General features: G+C 25.5%; 1 protein-coding gene across 2 annotated transcripts in view; it reads right to left on the reverse strand.

Moving 5' to 3' along the window:
• Positions 1–20,766, reverse strand: part of LOC113548677 (neuropeptide Y receptor type 2-like) — a 171,673-nt gene that overhangs the window by 143,826 nt on the left and 7,081 nt on the right. The window contains exon 2 of one of the 2 annotated variants that reach the window (XM_026949682.1): positions 3,791–3,976. The exons of the other annotated variant lie outside the window; for it this stretch is intronic. The gene's annotated coding sequence lies outside the window, so the exon portion shown is untranslated. The remainder of the gene's footprint in view (positions 1–3,790; positions 3,977–20,766) is intronic. 2 annotated transcript variants of the gene reach the window in all.

Below are 20,766 nucleotides of genomic sequence, written 5' to 3' on the forward strand. Positions count from 1 at the left end.
TACTATTATGGCAATGATAAAACAATAAATTGTTAAATAGTAAATGCAGTGTAATAATTAATTTCACAAAAAACATGACAATACTAGAATAATAAAATAATACAATTCAAATAATAAAATAATATTACAATTTATTAAAAAAAATATTTCATTAGGTAGTGATTATATAAATTATAGGTGGTATTAAAATTAGTAACGTAAAAAGGAACAGCATTTCGAAAAAAAAATATAACGAGAAATTATACCTAAGCTAACGGCAGAAGTTTAATAGTGATCAGAGTATTATATTTTAATATTTTGGTTTTAAAAAAAAATTGTTTCTTCAATTTTGTAATTTTATAATAAACATACACAACGACAGGTGTATAGGACGGTGAATTTGGTAGTCAAACTCAATTGTGAAGCAAGAGCCCTCTAATAAAACCAATTTATTTGGAAACCATAGGAAATTTATCAAATTATTTTTAAGTAATATAAAAATAAAAATAATAATTTGAATCTCAGATTCACTCATGAGTAAATAACTTATGAATTCAAAATTTTATCGTAATCAATACAAATTATTTTTAAAATGTATAAAATAATATTATTATTTAGATGTCTAAATGACCGCGGTCACCTAATGATACGGACGAATATCCAGTCATTACTCGTTCACTAATCCATGTTAATAAAAAAATAATTTTATAATTTGTATCGTCAACAAATTTATACCCCGTGTTTTAAATATGGAATTAATATTAAAAAAAAATCTTTTATGTTAGAATGTTCAAAATCTTCAAATAGTAAGACATGTTAAGGGGCAAATGTATTTATTTATCATCTTTGTATCTTTATCTATAGTCAAAACTTTTTTAACTTACATCATTCAATTACTCGCCATTAAATTAGGCGAAGCCGTGACTAAATTATGTGAAATCGTTGTCATATAGGCTTTAAGGTCTGATGAAAAGTGTGGCCTAAATACATATAGATTAAAGGTATTTCGGTGTTATAATAATAATAATAATAATAATATTATGATACGATATACTTAGATAGTGATAAGTGGTATACTGTAGTATAAGGACAATTTATGTGGTTTTCGATACTTTGTTTTATTAGATAATTTATTATGATCTTATATTTCACTAAGGTACATCTTATAAGTAGAAAAAGAGTGCCAACTACCGATACTAAAATTAAGCAGATTGGATGATCATGGTCTATATTAGTACATACAGGAAATATATTATTACAATTTACAAGTAGATGACATAAGAAAATCACATGTCATGAAAGCCTGGGACTTAGTGACAAATCCAAGATATTTATACCAAGCAAGGATAATTAAACCAGCTAATGCCATCGTATAACGGGGAATGTTGGTAAATGGACTGACACGATTAATATCTTATTACAACTGTTCGGTCAATTTCCAAATGAATACCACTTTTCTGCTGAGAACTCTTCAATGATGGCGTCAGCATTTGAATTGCGCCGCTAAGATACCCGTTGTGAAAATTACCCCGTCAGTTGTGCTTTACTGCTAATAGTCGTCGGTCACCGCTTTGATACCGAAAGTTGTTGGTCCAAAGGATTATGGTCAGGTAATCCGTCGAACAGTGTAGGCGGGCTATGTGATACCGGTCGCAACGGTTAATGGCTCAGTGCACTGTAGTCGCCGGAGATCACCGGCTAAATTTCTGATGCCTGCTAGCATAATATAAATAAAATAGGCCGTCGTCTGCTGCAGAGACACTTCGCAGATCATCGGATCCTTTCGTATTCAATACAGTTTAAAAGCTTTTAGGTTTCTTGATATGACTTGATTTTAAGATTAAATATTTAGTTAGTATAGTATTACCTAACCAGTAAAACCGTTGTCTCTGATTGTGGCTTTAACATTCACTTTCACCCGAGGAAATCTCTCTTCTACCATATCTACCTTAGTTTAATCCATCTTCGTACTGATTATAATATATACAACATAAATGATAAATATTGAACTATAATTTTATATAATCATTGGAAAAAACCTATATTATCAAACTAGACAAATTAAATATAAATACATACATTTTATAAGATATATCAACTTCTTTCGAGAATCTTGAATTTTATATATATTCTATATTTCAATTAGGGAATTTAATTGTAACTTCATTTTTATTTTTTGAAAAACTTCATAATTTTGTTTTTTCACTTGTGTCTGTCTAGACATATAATATAGTGAATACTACAGCTTTAAAACAAAAATATTTCATGCAATAAAAACTTTTGATGGGATTATAACGTTTTTAAAAGTAAGGGAAACTGCTAATAAAAATACAATAATGAAATTCCTACACCACTGTAGCACAAATAACAGAATTGCAATAGTCAACACTAGTTGAAAACCATCAGTAGTTTTATTTTTTCTGCAGTGGTCGGATAATATCCTACAGATTAAATGAACTTTTTATAACATCAACTCAAAATTTTAAAAAAACCTGTTCAAACTAGAAGTTTTTTAATTAATATTTCGAGAATCTTATGATGATATATAATCAGATTAACATATATTATACTTAACATAATTACAATAATATTGTTTTTATGTAAATTTTTAATAAGTTTGCATAAGTATACAGATAAAATAATGAACTAAATAAAAAACAATTAGGTAACAAATATCTACTGCTTTGAAATATAAATGGACATAGAATGACTTAAAAAATTCAAAACACAACAAACAAAGTTAAGTATGACTGAAGTCATCGATCTATAAATGACTATGGTTCCACACCAGATGATTTGTAGTCGGGGTTTATATTATTAAACGCCAGAGTAGACGACAATAATGGCGTCTGTGTGGAAGGAATGAAGCACAAACATAACTTCTACAACAATACACGATTGTTTTATTATATCATTATTTTTCTTGTTTTGTATGTTTTTCTGCTGGCAACGTACTCGGTTGTGTAAATTTTACCAATAATCTTGATAATCTTTCGCATGGACTGTGTGAGTTATTTTTCAAGACGTTTGGCCATGTTCCCGCAGTAACAGTGTAATATAAATATTTAAATATTTTCAAGTCCAAAAATTTAAATCTTAAGACAGACATTTGCATGATTAACCACATTCTTTTAACATGACATAAACATAAAGATGGATGAAATACAAAAAAAAATGGACATGTTATTAATTAGTATGTATGAATTATTTTAATAATAATTAACACAAATTAAGTATTATTTTAAGAATGCCTAACATTATTTTTGAGAAATAGACAAATCAATAAAAAATAACAATTTGAATCGAATGCAGCCAACGTTAAGACTATTAAGTTTAAGTAAATAGTTAACAAAAAATATATTTAACTCTTTATACGAGTTTCTAATACATAAATTATTATGTGCACAGCAATCCCAAATCAGATAACTTCCACAGTGTTCTTATAGAATAATACTGACAAACGTACGAAATATGTATATGTTATGATATGGCGGACCGGTAGTCTCACTAACACCCACGACTCGTTTATGTAAGACTCACGGCTCAGCTAAGTAGGTATATATAGTAGGTACTTAAAGAACGCCACTTACTTGAATGAGCACCTAGACAAAAGCCATCAAAACAATAACATAAAGTTTATGATATATTTAATATTTCCAATAATTGTAAGATAGCGTAGTACTTTCACAAGGACGGCAATTTCAACTATTTCAAGAGTACTGTCCACCGTGATCCAATATTTGTATACAATGCATAATAATATAATATATTAAGATTTAAGACTATCATAGAAATAAAAACAAATGATTACCATTGAACATATGACTGTTGTCTACGCATTTATTCAACGAAGCGTCTTTCTGAATATCATGCATCGATTAAATAATATATTGTACGCATATCAAGTTGTAAATGTGAATTTTCCCAGTGTTATGTGACTTCTATGAAAAACACTGGAACATTTATTGATGTCATATTATCAGTCGGTCCGTCGCATCTATATAAATAGAAAATTACACAAGTTATTTTGTGTCGATAACACACGTTCAACATCTTTATAAATTATATCAAAATCCTTGATGTTTTTTTATATTTGTGCAGTGTGAGTATGCGTGAATCTGCCTGAAATCATTTACCCGGCAAACAACAATATAAAGTTTTTACGATTCTGCAAAAAAACATTATTCCGAATTGATTCGCTGCCAATAAATAATCGTGGGCACTGCAATTTAACATACAGTTAATCGTATTTTTTACACACTTATTATAACTATTTCTTTCTCTCTGTCTATCTGACATTTACAAGGTTAGTTAATTTTTATTAACGTATACTCTTATCGATCACTAAAAACAAAAACTATGTAAAGAAAAAAATTTTAGTAAAATTTTATTTTGTACAGACTTAGTCATGCGCGCAGTTGATTATACGATCAATACAATTATTTAAAACATAAACTATTCATCTACACATAATTACGAGAAACGAAATTATTTTAATATAGGTAATTTAATAAAATGGTTCTATCGTATGATGTAATCTGCCACTAATGACTTTCAAATATTTGATAGATTCAACGTCAATTTCTGCCTTTTTTCATATTCTATAAAAAATAATTATTTACTTCAAAATATGATAAGATGTAAAAAAATAAATAAATACGTTTTTATTATTTTAGAAGTTTTAACTTGGTCATTTTTAATAAGAATAAAGATACCATCATTCAATCAAATTATGCATTTACATGAAAAATACGGATCTTAATAATAAAAAATAAATAAACGCACAAGCGTCACTTGACCATACTGCAATGTTACATAATACAGTTTATCGTAGACGTTTAGAGTTTGTATTGTTTATCGAAATAGTAATATTATACGTGACGACCGGTATACGAAAACCAGAAAACTTTTCCAATAAATTTCAAATTTAATAACGAAATATAACGTAAGTTTTGCATTGCATTGTTTTTTCGTCCAACTTAAATGTCATTATTTTTAAAAGTGCCAGCCAAAAAAAAAAACCTCTGACATTAGATTTCCACAAAATTATGTTAAACTGTTTGCGTTTTAATTATTTTAAATTATTTCAATGATATTCGAACGTATATGGTTTGAACATAGAACTTTGAATTGTAATGTAATATATTATTATTTAAACACTGCTATCATATTTGCTTGATATACAATACCGTTGTACAGCCCTTTTATACGTAGACTGTTCCAAGTATATGTAATATTATAATAATATACCCACATTTAGGTGTGTGTACCTGTGACAACGGTATACGAGTAAACTTTCGCGTTAAGAGGATGTGGTATTGCATGTTATAATAATTATCAATGTTATCATTTCGTTTGCATTATCATATTAATTTAATCGTTTATTAAACATTTAATGGCATCGATTTTTGATGCATCTAAATATCTAATCCATATATTTATCGGCTGAAATGTATTAATACATCCAATGTACTACGATGCATGCATTATTATTCCAAATTAAGTAAATAGAGGTCCGAAGTATATTGATTAATTTTGCCATAAAAGCAAACCGTGTTTGTCACGAAATCGATTACAGCGCGCGCCTATTATTAATGCAGTCTTCCACAAATGAAAGTTAATTGTGATTTGGATCTTATCTTCAAAGTATTTAAACCACCGCATAATTTGATACTTCGGATCATCAACACAGTTTAAATTAGCTACAATCGCAGATAAATATTCTTTGGGTACAATAGATAACTAACTCATTGGGATTGTTTAATCATGAATTGTAATAATTTTGGTTTTAATAAAAATTATTTCTCTGTCAATGCTTAGTTTACAGAATCTTAGTCTGTCTACAAATAACAAATATAAATTGGGAAAATGTATTGTATAGGTATTATTTTGAAACTGCGACCAGTTAATAAAGAAAAAAGACGGTTTTAAACGGTTAACCAAATTTGTCGTCATAAAACGGCACAAGTCGAATATATCTTCTTATTGAATAGGTCTCTGTTATATGGATGTATCAGATTTGAATTCAATAGAAAATCATTTCATAATATCTTTACAAACGACTTAGAGCGGAGATGTCACATGCCGGGTTAGTGAGTCAATCACTATTTCTAAGGTATTGTATAATACGTCAAAATTTGATGTTTATACCTATTACTATTGGTAATTTATTTTTATTTTAGTACAACGGAAGATTGAATTAATTTTTATATAAAACATCGCAGTTAATATATCATTCATTATTATATATAATTGTTATGCAGTTTAAAGTAAATACTGACATATTGTACAATGTTATAAATTGGTTGTTGATATAAATATCTTAAAATTAATATAAATATTTTTAAAATATAATTTTTTTAGTAAATAGTATTATATTTATACGGTTATACGTATTGGTGAAACGTTTGAAGTCCTTACAAATATATTATTACACATATTATTTTTAATTATGACAAAATAACTAAGACCCTTGAAAGAAAAAAATATTATTTTCATTTAAATATTCAATTTTATTTAAACTTCAAATGCTTATAGACAAAAATTGTGTATAATATATATATATATATATGTGATTTTTATATTTTTATATTTCTGTGAAAACAACTTATGACCTGATCTTTTTTTTACTATCTAATGTATTTTTATAAAACACAATAAACAGCTTAACTTTTCATTCGTAGTTGTGACAATCGCAAATTCTTTTTTGTTTTCAAAACATTATAAGACCGTTTAATGGGATAAATTATTTTATAAACATGCAGAAAAAATAAAATAACAGCTTATTTCATACCTAACAGTAAAAAGTTTTAAATATTTAAGAATAAGAGCGATGAATTGATGTATTGGTTTTACAATGATGTGTTGTCTTTTTTTTTTTTTTACAAAATATTGGTATGGTAATCAGTAAAACTAGTATATAGTAATTTAAAGAACTTGAAACATACACCAAATATTTATATAAGCTATTTATAGACATGATAACATTTTCAGTTTACTTTCGGCTTTATTTAATCCATTTAAAATGGATATTTGTTCTACTTTTTTCAATTTATGTCGATATAATTTATTTATTTTTCTGAAGTGAAAACGTTTGTAAATGTAACAATGAAAATCATAAATATAAAGATTTTTCATTAATTGTTCTTTTAGAAATTTAAAAATATTGAAAATATTATATTACTCGTATAGTTTATAACAATTTCAGTTATTTTATTTTAATTTAAGAAATATTAACTATAGGTTCTAGAGAAACTCGTGAAAAATATTATACTCATTTTAGTCTAAGTATTAGGTATATTATTTTTAGATTATTCGTTCAAATTTGTAGGTGCTTTATTAATCTAATTGACCTAACAATTAAATAATAATTTTTAATAAATCAATGCAATATAATAATGTATATTTTTACCTATTCCTACTCAATAAAATTATATTAAATATAATATTTTAATTAAAAAAAGTGCACCTGCTTATGGAAATATACATTAATTATCCTAATAAGGACACAAAAATAACAATATGTACATTTTGTGCTTCTTATAATTCTGAAATATATAGCTAATTATACGAATCTTACATCTGTATACAAAGTAGGATATTAATAATTGCCATCGAGCTTTCAAATCCGTTATGTAAGTATAAAAGCTATAATAAAAAAAAGTGTAGAGTTGTGTTTACAGCGTGCATAGGAGGCAGATGAAAATAGCAATGTGAATACTTTGTTTTTAGCTTTAATAATCATTTATATTTTTTTTTGCGATTAAAATTTATTTATAAAACTATATATTGATTTTTCTCACATAAACCCTTGATTCGCATCGTTGATTAGATATTTTATAATATAGGTAGTAACTAATAGATACTCATTTTTAGTACAACAATACAAAAGTTTGTAATACATAATAAAAAGTAGATACCTAAATGCGATACGTGAAATATACGAGTATGTATTATATTTTATATTATACAATTCATACCTATAATATGATATACTTTGTAGCTGTATATTATAATTATAAAATAATACGTACTAAATGCCCATTGCCGGGTATGGCACAGTTATTAGTACGTCGGACGTGATTCGATAACACTCCGAAAAAATGCTGACCCGAATAAAATTAGGCTTAACATTTTTATCGATTAATAATGATTAAGAAACAAAGTATAATTCTGATAAATACATAATAAACTATTCTGTACAAATAAAAACAATGAAGGAATATGTTCTGCTATATAGTTTGGAATGTACCTCATAATAATTATGAATTTGTATGTAATAGATGAATTAAATTTTAATTCAATCATTTTTCAAATGCAATGAGTACATATTTGCATACAATAAAAAAATTATAATTATATTTTGTGTTATTTATAAATAAATTAATTCCTACATAGGTATACACCTATAAATATAACGTTTGCATTTATTGTTATTCAGAGTTAAACATTAACGTTTAACTTTATTTTTAATTAAAACAGTATTTAACTTTTTTGTTTACATTACATTTTTTGTTATTCATTACTTTAAGGTTTACATACATTGTACAAATGAGTGACAGCAGACAGAATGACAAACACCAATATCCGAACACTAAAGTCTAAAGTTCAATTCGGCGTCTTAAAATATGGCAAAATGGGTTAGGTTAACCTATCCTTCCTAAATAACATTAAAACAACAAAATTTATTTTTTAAAAACTGGTCTTAACTCTTAAGTAAGATATATTTTCTTGGACTTATTGTTTTTTTTCCAATCATTAAGAAATATACTGGAATTTCACTATTACTAAAGTGTGAAACACATCAAATTCTCAACCACAAACTATTTTCAAATCTCAATGTTAAAAATATTTTAAAACTTAATAAAAAACAAAAATAAATTAAAAACATAAAATATACGTTATTTTAAAACCAATTTATTTATTAATCCGCTTAGAATAGTCAAATATTTTGTATGCACGATAATAAAAATTAAAATAAGATCGATTAATATCGATATGTATTCATATAAAGTATATTCCAAAAAAATACCTATAAAACTTATTATATTTTAAGAGCACCTAGTTAAAATCCAAACATTCGTTTGTTCGGATTATAATATTATAAAAATACCATAGATTTTTGATCGATCAAAAAACATACAGAAATTAAATAACGATTTGAAACGAATAATGAGATACAAATTTGTTAATCATTATAAATATGTAAATACAAAGTTAATATAATTACGAGATAAAAAAGTATGTGAAATACAAATAATAATTAATCATTTGTTATAAAAATAATTGAATACAAGAATATAAGGCGCAAAACAGTATGTTTTATTTTTACTATATAGCCTATAGGTATCTATTATAATATAGTATCTTAATATTAAACTTAGTTTTACTATTAACTACGCGTCATTGACGCTGTGTTGAACCAATTTTTGTTTTCATCAGTCACTACAGATGGTACGCATCGTGTATTATATTTTATTTAATATAATATATAATGAAAATATTAATATAATAAATTAACATTAAAAAGTAAAAACCCTATTAAGAATAATTATTTTCGTATACAAGCGCCATGCCAAAATGAAAGTACACTTAAATTCTTAATTTTGTTTATATAATATTATTATCGATAACAGTAATAAATTATGATGTAAATATTGAAGTATTTACGATCTTATTATAATATACATTTACCAATATAATGCCATATAAATATTTTAACGATCTACATTCTTACAGCATAATATTTATTTATTTTTATTATAATTTGGACTGGGGCCCAACTTTGATGTACTTATATAATATTTACAAATACTGTAGATAATTCGATTTATAATAAGTTAATATTATATCGTAACTCGTAATCGTGGTGGTCCGTAATCACTTTGCATATAGATATTAATCATAACATCGATATTAATATGGACGTATGCAATACGAGTAATATATATATATGACTAATAATAATATGAGTAATGGCAAAACCAAAAAAAATCGCTACTTTGCAGTAGCGTCGTTAATTACGAAATATACACCTTACACGCACCAGACGTGACGTACACTATTATTACGTATAAAGTGCATTGTAAAATTAAATTAAATTGATATATAAAAAAAAATATATATATATCGAGAGGAATCGAAACGCATCTTATCTCGTCGATTTAGCGACGCGACACCACGTTGTACACTAGAACTAGATAATACCTACTGGTTGCCGACGAGAAATGACGCCCACGACCTTGCGGTTTTTATTAGTTGGTAAGTATTATAAGTTATTGCGTATGAACTATAGTGACGACTTCGGATTATCTTTGGCGCAGTTGCGCGAGCATCAGTGTAAGTGTACACGTACTATATTACCATATAATATTATGTGGGGAAACGTTGGTCATGCATTTTATGGAAAAACTTCAAAATCGTAAAATTTTATGATATCCCGAGTCCGGACCCGACCTAACCATATACTAACCATTGACTTTGTGCTATTTACGTATACATATTATTATTATTATACAATTTTTATATAAAGCGGAGTCACTTATTTAACGCAAACTGAGCCAATAAATATCGCGAAAGATAACTTTAACTATACCTTATGTAGAACACATAAATAAATACTATTTAATTCCAAAATACTTTTAATCGAATAACATGTTTCTATATCAATGCAATACCGTAAACTACTAATTGTTCATTAATTATATAGTTATTCAGACTTGATTGGATGATAAAACAAAAACTATAGTGCAAAAAATAGATAAAAACCGTTATCCCTTTCTGATGGACTCAATTTTAAATAATTAGTAAAACTTTTTAAATAATATTAACTGTTAGTCTGATTAATATACTTTAAAAAATAATTATTTTTATTGTATAGGTAGATACATAATTAATAGCACACAACATTTTACAATTTTAACGAATAATATAATATATATGCCTAATACATTTTTAGAGTTGACATTGTTCAAAATTCAAAACCAGGAATTTTGCAGCTTTGCTGTGGTTTTAAATAGAGTTGAAAAATTCCTAGAAACATAATTGATTGGGAATCCGTGCAAATTGTCGAAGGTGACTAGAAATATCAAAAAATCTATGATAGTCAATTTTCCACTGTTTATTAATATTTCCGTCAATTGATAGCGTTTTTCAATTAGATAAAAGAATCTATTGATCATTTATAATATATCATATAGGCAGTTTAATTATAAGTGAAAATCAAATTAAGTTTTAGTTTTCTTTTAATCGATCAAACATTAACATCTAAAATAATAGTTGGCAAATCCCCACATAGACGATAAAGCCTCGTAATAAAACCGATTTCTGGAACATGAACGTTTTCATACCGCACGCCAAATTTATTAAGTGTTATTTCCCAGAAAATCAATTTCCGCACTGTCGATATAAATATAATATATTTTTACGACTAAAAATCTTCTACTCCATCGTCCCTGAGGACGTTTAAAAATATAAACGATTTAATAATGCCGTCAATACCTGCAATCTACAAAACTTATCTATAGCTACGGTAATAAGGATTTGATAATGCAAAATGGTTATCACTAAATTTGGCTTCTACCACCTATTTAGTGCATCAATGTATGCGTATAGAATATAATACTAATTATTATATTGTAAGAATACCAATTTTTTCCATTTTATTATTTTACAATTTCACATCACGCTGTAACTGTTTGGTAAAAAAAGAAGGGGAATCAAATAAATTCATTCTCACCAACGACAATATTAAAGAAATGTGAAAATATAATATCCTAATTATAATATACGTTATTATTATTTTATTGTATTTATAATCAAATTTAAGTTAACCTTTTTTTTTCATTGTGGTATCGCACTATTGCAGTAAACAGAAATACCAGTGAGAAATTCAGTAAACCCTCTTAATTGAAATAACTTAGCCTATAATATGGATATAACGTATCTAACATATATATAATTGATAAATATTCGTTTGTTATATTACAAATATTTGTCGTTAATAACGTTTTTAATGTAATATTGTTAAATACGTATACTACCGGACTCATTTTTTTTAACAGAAAAATGTAGTGCAAATACAGTAAACTAGCTTGTTTAAATTAACTTGTTTATTCAACTTTCTGAGTAAGTATAAAAAAAATGGCGAAAAAATCGTGATGTTATACACTGACGCTGTACATACATGTCGAGATTTTTGCGAATATAAAATGTAAACAAATGTGTTTTGTATTTGTATCTACCGATATAGTATTACGTAGTTCGATTATTGTTTACCGTCAGATATCACACGATGTAGAAGGCCAAAATCATAACAGCAATATGATATATATCCAAATAATACTGTATTTCCGTAATTCAGAAATCTTTTAATTATTTCGATTCGTACATTTCATTTGTTTACACATGCGAGCTCTGCTTCATCCACCCCCTCTAACCTTACAAATACTGTACGTGGTGATTTTTATATCATAGACTTTCAATATTATACTTTTTGATCATCATATTGGATTTTCTACGATTGTCGTTCAAAGTATTTTCGTAATTATTCAGTATGCTTAAAAGCAACATCGGAACCGTAAATAAATCACAGCAATATTTTTCTCGAGTCTCCTCAAAGTTCACAGGAGGAAATCCGATCGTAAATCCACGTCATTAAAGTCAACAACGAGGGGAGAACAACGACTCAGTATATATGCCTTGATTGATCGGTCACCACCAAGTTTTTGTACATATCGCCGTTTTATAAATATATAATATATAAATACGAAAGACTTGGAAGGTTAACAGCACTGCAACGTAAATATTGAGATTTCTTATATTTATAAATTGATATCGTAAAATGTATTATGCATGTGGTTTTATCACTATTATGTCCATAAATTTTTTTATCGCGTATTTTTTAATCTTTTTATTTTTTATGATAGAAAATAAATAAATAAATAAATGCATAATATTAAAGCTGTGGTATGTTATGTTATTAAAAACTCATTTTTTTTTTTTTAAATTTCATTCGACCATTATTGTAATGATTATTAATATTATTACTATTTAAATTTTAAGTTATAGGAGTAAAAAACGTATTTATAGAGATTTTGGAGGCTTAGCCCTGTTCCAACATGGATAATAGCCTCTCAAAATTTTAGGTTATCTTATTTTATATACATAATAATTCATAGATATTTTTGCCTATCAATAGTTAATTTTTCGTTATCATTACCTCTCTTACTTCTCTAAAAACTATAGCAAAGTCTCTTCCCCCCTCCCACCAAAACATTTTTGTTTTTGATATTGTATTAACCATTTGTTAGACGTTTTAATATTTGAATTAGTTTTGGTTTTATTAGTGTTTAGTATCGTTTATATTTGTATCCTGTTATATAAGAAATAAAAAAGTGGTACTAAACAGACGTTATTCTAATAATAATGTATTTTATACACAGAAGTAATCGCATTCCGATGTTAGTATTGAATTAGGTACACAATTCGTTAACAATTTAACATAATATAATGGTATAGGTATTATATCCAGCAAAATGTACGTAAATAATATTAGTGTGATTTATTTAATATTATTAGAAAATAAATTACTTGTGTCATTAGATGTTAATATGGTCAAAACCCGAAATTAAAATAATACTAGAACAATGGAATGATTAATGAACTATCGATTATAAATTATTAGGTATGCTTTAAAGTTTAAACCATGATTGTATAGTGTAAATACAATTCCTTCAAAAGTAACTTAACGCGTTATAAACAATAATTTAAGTTAACGTTATATTATTAAATTATTACAAAACTACTCATGTCTACTATAATATGTACAGGGATTCAAGGGTAGAGTGAAATGTACACGTGTGCGTCGTAAATCATGTGTACGAATAAAGTGCTAGGCATCCATTTAAATATTATTAATCATCGCCGGCTTCATGAATATTGTGATAAATATATATATATATATATATATATATACTTATATACACAGTAAGCGTGTTATTGGGCTACGACTTAACTAATATATAATACGAGTATTATTATATTAAACGTTTAACGCACGTGCCGTAAAAAGATTAAATTATATAATCTTGTTATATTAACTATATAGTATACGCTATATTAAAAAATCTATTTTATTTATAGTAACTAACAAAAAAATGGCATGATGGTCACCTAGAGCTTATTGGAATTCGACGTACAAAGGGTAGATAGGATATGTTGTATGATATGTATATAATGTATAGAAATATACATAAAAAATAAAATGTACCTACCAAATACAAAAAAATAGAATAATATTATTATAATTGTACACTACGTTAAAAACTCATTGAATGATAAATTAAACATAATACATAGACACCCAGCTTTATATAATGAGTGATAACAAAAACACCATTAGACCACTGGTCATCGCATGAAGTATAATATTATGTTGATACAGTCCCGGATTTCACGAATATATCTCCCCAGGTAAAACATTTTGATTCCATGTTTTTATCATTTACTTTATTATCACATTCAACTGAACTGATTTATGTGAAAATTCGAATATTAGAGTAAGACTTCGTATTATACCTACTAATATGAATTTCATTAACAATAATAAGTGTATTATTATTTATGTTAATGCATTGCGGAGGAAAATGCACTTAATCTGCTTAAAGATACGAATAATGTACAAAATTCTTTAGATCAATATAATATTATATGAACATGAAATGGACTCTTTTGGAATTATATAATATAATATTATATTATTATATGATACGCAGCTATGCATACAAATCAAATTAGAAAACGTGACTGGGTGTTTTCTATATTCTACTGCTTTACTTTGTTTTGTTTGGATGGCCTGTTTGGCCAATTTTATATACGATGTACCGAACTTGGGGTCCTTAAGCAGGAAGTTTTTGTTAGAGATTGGTTTTGAGTGTTTAATACTTATTTTAAAGATTATTCTTCATTTTTATCCGTCCAAGATATAAATCTCAGTAATTTTATTTGTAACTGAACGATTTCACAACGACTTATTGATTGAAAATGTTAACAACAAATTAGCTTGTGTTAAAATATATATTATATTGCTTTTAAACAAATCATTTTTATAATTTTGGTAGTCTTTGTCTATCAGGACTGATTCTTGTATCTTAAAAATTTCAGCATATCTAACATTGTTCTAAGCGATATTGTTTAGACTAAAGTTGATGCTATTGTGAATTTGTGAATCTGTGATGTTTAGTGCACGGGTAATGTCGTAGCAAGATAATTTCAAAATATTCTTACGCCAGGGGTGAAAAATTCTGCTTTGAAAGTAGTACGTACTTTTATTCTACCTTTAAAGTCACATTTTAAAAAATGTGTATAATTTTGTTTATTTATACACACTACATATGAATTTAATGATGAAGTTATGAAAATAGCATAAGAAAAATCCCAAATTGTTCCATTTATAATTGTTATTAATGCGTATACATTGCGTACATTTGTCAATTGTTTAAATTGATAAAAAGGCACTTTTTTAAAATTTCCAAGGGCTTTGACGAGTTTTCTTACAGTATTTTCCATAGGTTGCGCTGATATATTATTGTATTAAAACAAGTGTGACGTACATTGTTAATAAGGCAATATGCGGATGTATATAGTGGCTACTATTGTTGAGCACTACGAGAAGCGCATCCATCGTATTTGTGTGACTATTTGGATAATGTTCTTAATATAATCGGTGACAAATTCGGTCTTCTTGATACATGGCTAATTATTATTATATAATTTAGTATATTAATATATTATATGATTTGACCATCCAATTTAAATTTCCAGAATTTTTAATGGTTTTGCGTCACCGAACATACCTTACTGATTTTTATGAGTTGATTTTCAAATGTTAGATTATTTAAATACAAATTCCGTATATATTTTTAACAGCATCATTACTATTTTTGAATTCACATTATATAGAAAAAAAATAATCGTATCATAATCGAATTAGAGGATTTTTCGTTAAGGTGCAAGTGGTTTGATATAATATAGAGTTCCATTCCAAAATAAAAACAAAAAAAAAAAAAATAATTTTGGTTTTTTGTGGCTCAATTAATCCATATGTGAGCCCATAAATAAATAGAAAATTCAAAAATAGTCTTCTCTGTGCTCATCTTTGGATAAATATGACCAAATTTCAAAACTTTGAGTAGTTGTGGATCACTTGCATAGATACATAATAAATATTATATAATAAACGTAGCCTAATACGTACCTTCTATAAAATTATATGAATCGACTTATGGTATAAATAGCTTAAAATTAAGATAGAATTTTAAAAATTTCCTTGTTTATAAAAACTGATTATGTAAGTAACTAATTGTAGATTTTTTCAAGTTTCTACGATTTATTTTCTTTATTACAACAAAATAACTAAAGAAAAAATCATTATTTTTCATTGTATATCTAATTGTGTTTAAATTTACTAAAAAAAAATAGTGTATTAATGATTTTACAATATTTTTTCGATTGATATCAAGTCTTGTAATTTAAATTTAAGATAAAACATTTTATCAACATAAATAAAAAAAATATAAATATTTACATGTTTATAGATAGCTCAAAAAGACCGGAATATTTTAAAAATTATATCACGTGTATAATAAATTCAAATATAAATATTTGATGATAATTTCAAGTCCTTGCGAATTTTCCTTTAAAAATTACAACAAAAAACCGAAATTGTTTTGTCAGCAATTTGTAATGCGTAAATATTACCGTTTTCTGCAATTTTTTAATAAGTTTTTTCCAGTTATTTTAAAAAGTAATACTAACACATTTTCTACAAGAAATTGCTTTCAAATTTAAAAATGTAATAGTTTTTTGATCCCAAATGCGATAAAAGACATCATAAAAAAATATAATAACTATTATAAAACCAATAGATATATATTATCGCTCCATTTAAAATCTAAAATTAATTAAATACAATTAGTGTATCTATTATAGTTAGTGTCATAGACCATAGTGTTATAGGCTTATAGTATATTATTATTATGAATTAAAATTAATATTTTCAAATTTAAAAACTATGACAACAGGCCTGATAGATAAGCGATTTAATTATGATATTTGTACACATTATATGCATACAATTTGAGTTTTGATTATTTCTCTTTTGGTATGAAACACGATTAGTGCATTAGGATGACATTAGTAGTATTGTGTTGTAGTTTTAATAATAATAACAACAACCATACTATACATATTAAATATTTTGGTACCCGTAAAAAACCATTTTATACTACACTTTTTGTGCGTACACGCTCTAATAAACTTCAAATTCGCCTTTCATATATATTTTAACTAACATAAAAAATTACAAACCATGTTACAAACTATGTTACTAATACGCACATAGCGTTCCAATATTGTAATTGCATTTTTTTCAAATGTCGATGCCGCTAATTCTTAATACAAACATTTTTAACCAGCAAAGTAAAGCCTTACAATTAGTTTAATGATTTCTATTAAGATTATATTATTGTTCTGTGACATACAAATATAGGTACCTATATAATTACATAAATATTGATAATTTTTAACTTTATAAACAGATAAAATATATTTAAATAAAAAAGTATATTTATAAAACATCTCAATTTATTTTTGATTTTGTAATACTTTACAAAAATATTGTTTATCAAATTCTGCTCAAGTGTTAATGAAATTTTTAAACAGTTTTAACTTTATATTCAATACGTAATATTTTTTTGAAAAGTTTAATATGTACAAATCGAATTTATTAATCAAGAGTAATTACTGATTTATTAAGAAACAATTAACATTTTAGTATTCCAACATTTTTTGGAATACCCCAATATGAATTTGTGATATACCATTCTACTATTTATACTAACCTTTAATTCATAAAAATAACTAATAGTTCAAAATTTCAAAAGAAAAAACATACATTTTTACATATATTCAATTTTTGAAAAAATCAATTTTATCTTTTTGGTGTAATTTAAAAACTTTTGATACTATAAATCTTTATGAAATGTTTATATTATAATTATCTATTTACAGAAAAATCTTAAAAATATTTCGACTATTTTTGAGCTAATTATAGGCATGAAAATTTTGTCATGTTTAGTTTTTAAAAAACTGTACACTAGTAAATAAAAATAAATAAATACAATTATTGAAAAAAAATATTTTTGAGGAAATATACATTTACCTTTAAAAGAATCATACTTTATAATTTATATTGTAAAATAATGACATTATTATTGAAAAAATAACTATATATTTATATTACACAGAACGCATCAAATAGTAAATTAATATCATAATGTATCTTGTTTATTGTTATATATAATTGAGATTGTCTATTCTCAAACAAAACGCATTGCACAATCCGAGATTGAGTTACCCGGAAACTACATAAAAATAAAAAAAAAAATGGAAAACAAAATCCCGCAGGGGCACAAAAAACTTGAAAAAAATCGCAACGACTGATATGCGGTTCCCATGGCGTCCATTATTATTATTATTATTATTATTATTATTTTATATTATTGTAGTAGAAACAGAGTCCGTTTCATTTTAATTCAATACCATGCCATATAATATACGCTCTGTATTCTTGTATATAGTGAATACAATCACAATAAAATATACTTTCATAATGTAAATAATAACATAATATGTGTATGATATATATTATTTGACTATTTTTATTTGTTGTATATATATTGGCGTCCATGGATGCCATTGAAATCAACCCATTTGAGATAATTGTTAAACAAAAAATATTCTTTTTCTTTGGGTATACAAATAATAATGTAATATAATGCATGACATGAGTGCAATGCGCATATTATAAATTATAATATAACTAAGCGCATCACATATTCTATGCATTGATCAATGAAACCTAATCATATTTTCAAAATTTGAACAAAAAAAAAACGCTTAATGATTTATCATAAATATACATAATATGTAATATCGAATCATATTTTGACGTGAATACCATACTTAACAACATACATAGTAATTCAGCAAGCATGCTCACCCCTTCTTGTTTTCTTTATTAATGCAGTTATGCATTAAATATTCTTAAAAAACATACTTTCGTTTACTTTGATACATTTTATACCATTTAAGAAGTGTCCTGTGGCGATTTAAACTTCTACAGTTTTTTAAGATGAAAATTATCCTGTTTTACTTTAAATTATTTAGTAAATGTTTTTTTTTTTTATGTATCTAATTCAAAGTTATATTTTTTTTGACTTATTAAACTTAATGTACTAAACATAATAGTCTATATAATACTAGACATAATGGCCGACTATTTTCATACTAAAATTAATATAGATTAATAATTGTTAAGTCTTTATAAGTTATTATTTAGACAATCACTAATTGGTTATTACATACAATAAACTGATACTAAATTAAAAAAGTTTAAGTATTTTAATTTTTAAATCAATTCAAATACAAATAATACATACATTTCCAATTTAATTATATCTCTTATCTAAAATGTATTCGTAATTATAAACAAATAAATATTATATAATAATATATTTTTATATACTATGCGTTATAACACATAACTACCCGTTCAAATTTTCTAGTCAAACACGTTGATAAAAAAAACTAGTTTATTTTTATTTCGTGAATGTCTAATCGTCATATCGTGATAATCATGGGATAAAAATTTGCCAAAAATACCTATTATTGTTCCAAAAACTTTATGCTTATTTGATAATATTAGGAACAATATGATACATTTTGAAAAATTTTCAGGATTTATAATACTTTATTGTTTATAATTTATAGAGTTTAAAAACATTAACTTTTACCCACCACAAAAATATTTTGTGTACCCACTAATAGGTCATAGTAAATTTGAAAAGCATTATAAAGTAATACTACATCAGATAAGTCCCGGTAGATAGTCCAAAATTTTGAAATTAAATAAAAAAGTGCAATTGCACTGATAACTTGATGCTCGCAGTTACATATCTGGTGTTTTTTTTCGAAATTTAGAAAAGTGTATTTTCGAAATCTGAGTTTGGGTATCTATTATTATCAGTCATCGCCAGTACAAATCTAACCTAGTTTGCAATATGTCTGTAGCAGATTGATAATACTCTTACTATATTGTATTTGAATACAATTTGGTTCTGGATAATTCTGGTATAATTCACTACTGATTAAATCAGGACCTGGCTGGTATTTGGATACGATTTGTGGAATAACGATTGAGAAAAGCATATTTCCAGCTCGTTATATATATTTATATTTTATTTTGACAAGTAATTGTTTAAAAACAATTTAAAAATATGTAAGTGCCAATCGTCCTAATAATAAAATAAACTTAATTTTTTAAATAATGATAACATTTTTTAAATGGATGCTGGTAGTTATTTCTTTTTTAAAAGGCACTTACTAAATCATCAATTTTGATTTATTTCTTTATTAAATACGAGTTACAAATAAGCTCGGTAAATTAATTAATAGTTTTATTCAAGTAATTTGAATAAACACTAATATGTGTAAATATCTATCTTAAAAATTAATTTTATTTTTAAATAAACATTAAAATAGATTTATTAGTTAAATTTATAAAAATTATTGCAATTAATATTATTCAAAGATAGTTAAAAATAAATATATTTATTTGCGATTCCTAAAAAATTATGCGTACAATTATCCAATTTCATTAAACATATCATTCAATATTATTAAGTATGTGCTACTTTTATAGAAAAACTGTAATTACGATAATTACTC

This window comes from Rhopalosiphum maidis, chromosome 4 (genome assembly GCF_003676215.2).
Source record: "Rhopalosiphum maidis isolate BTI-1 chromosome 4, ASM367621v3, whole genome shotgun sequence".
NCBI classification, from domain to species: domain Eukaryota; kingdom Metazoa; phylum Arthropoda; class Insecta; order Hemiptera; family Aphididae; genus Rhopalosiphum; species Rhopalosiphum maidis.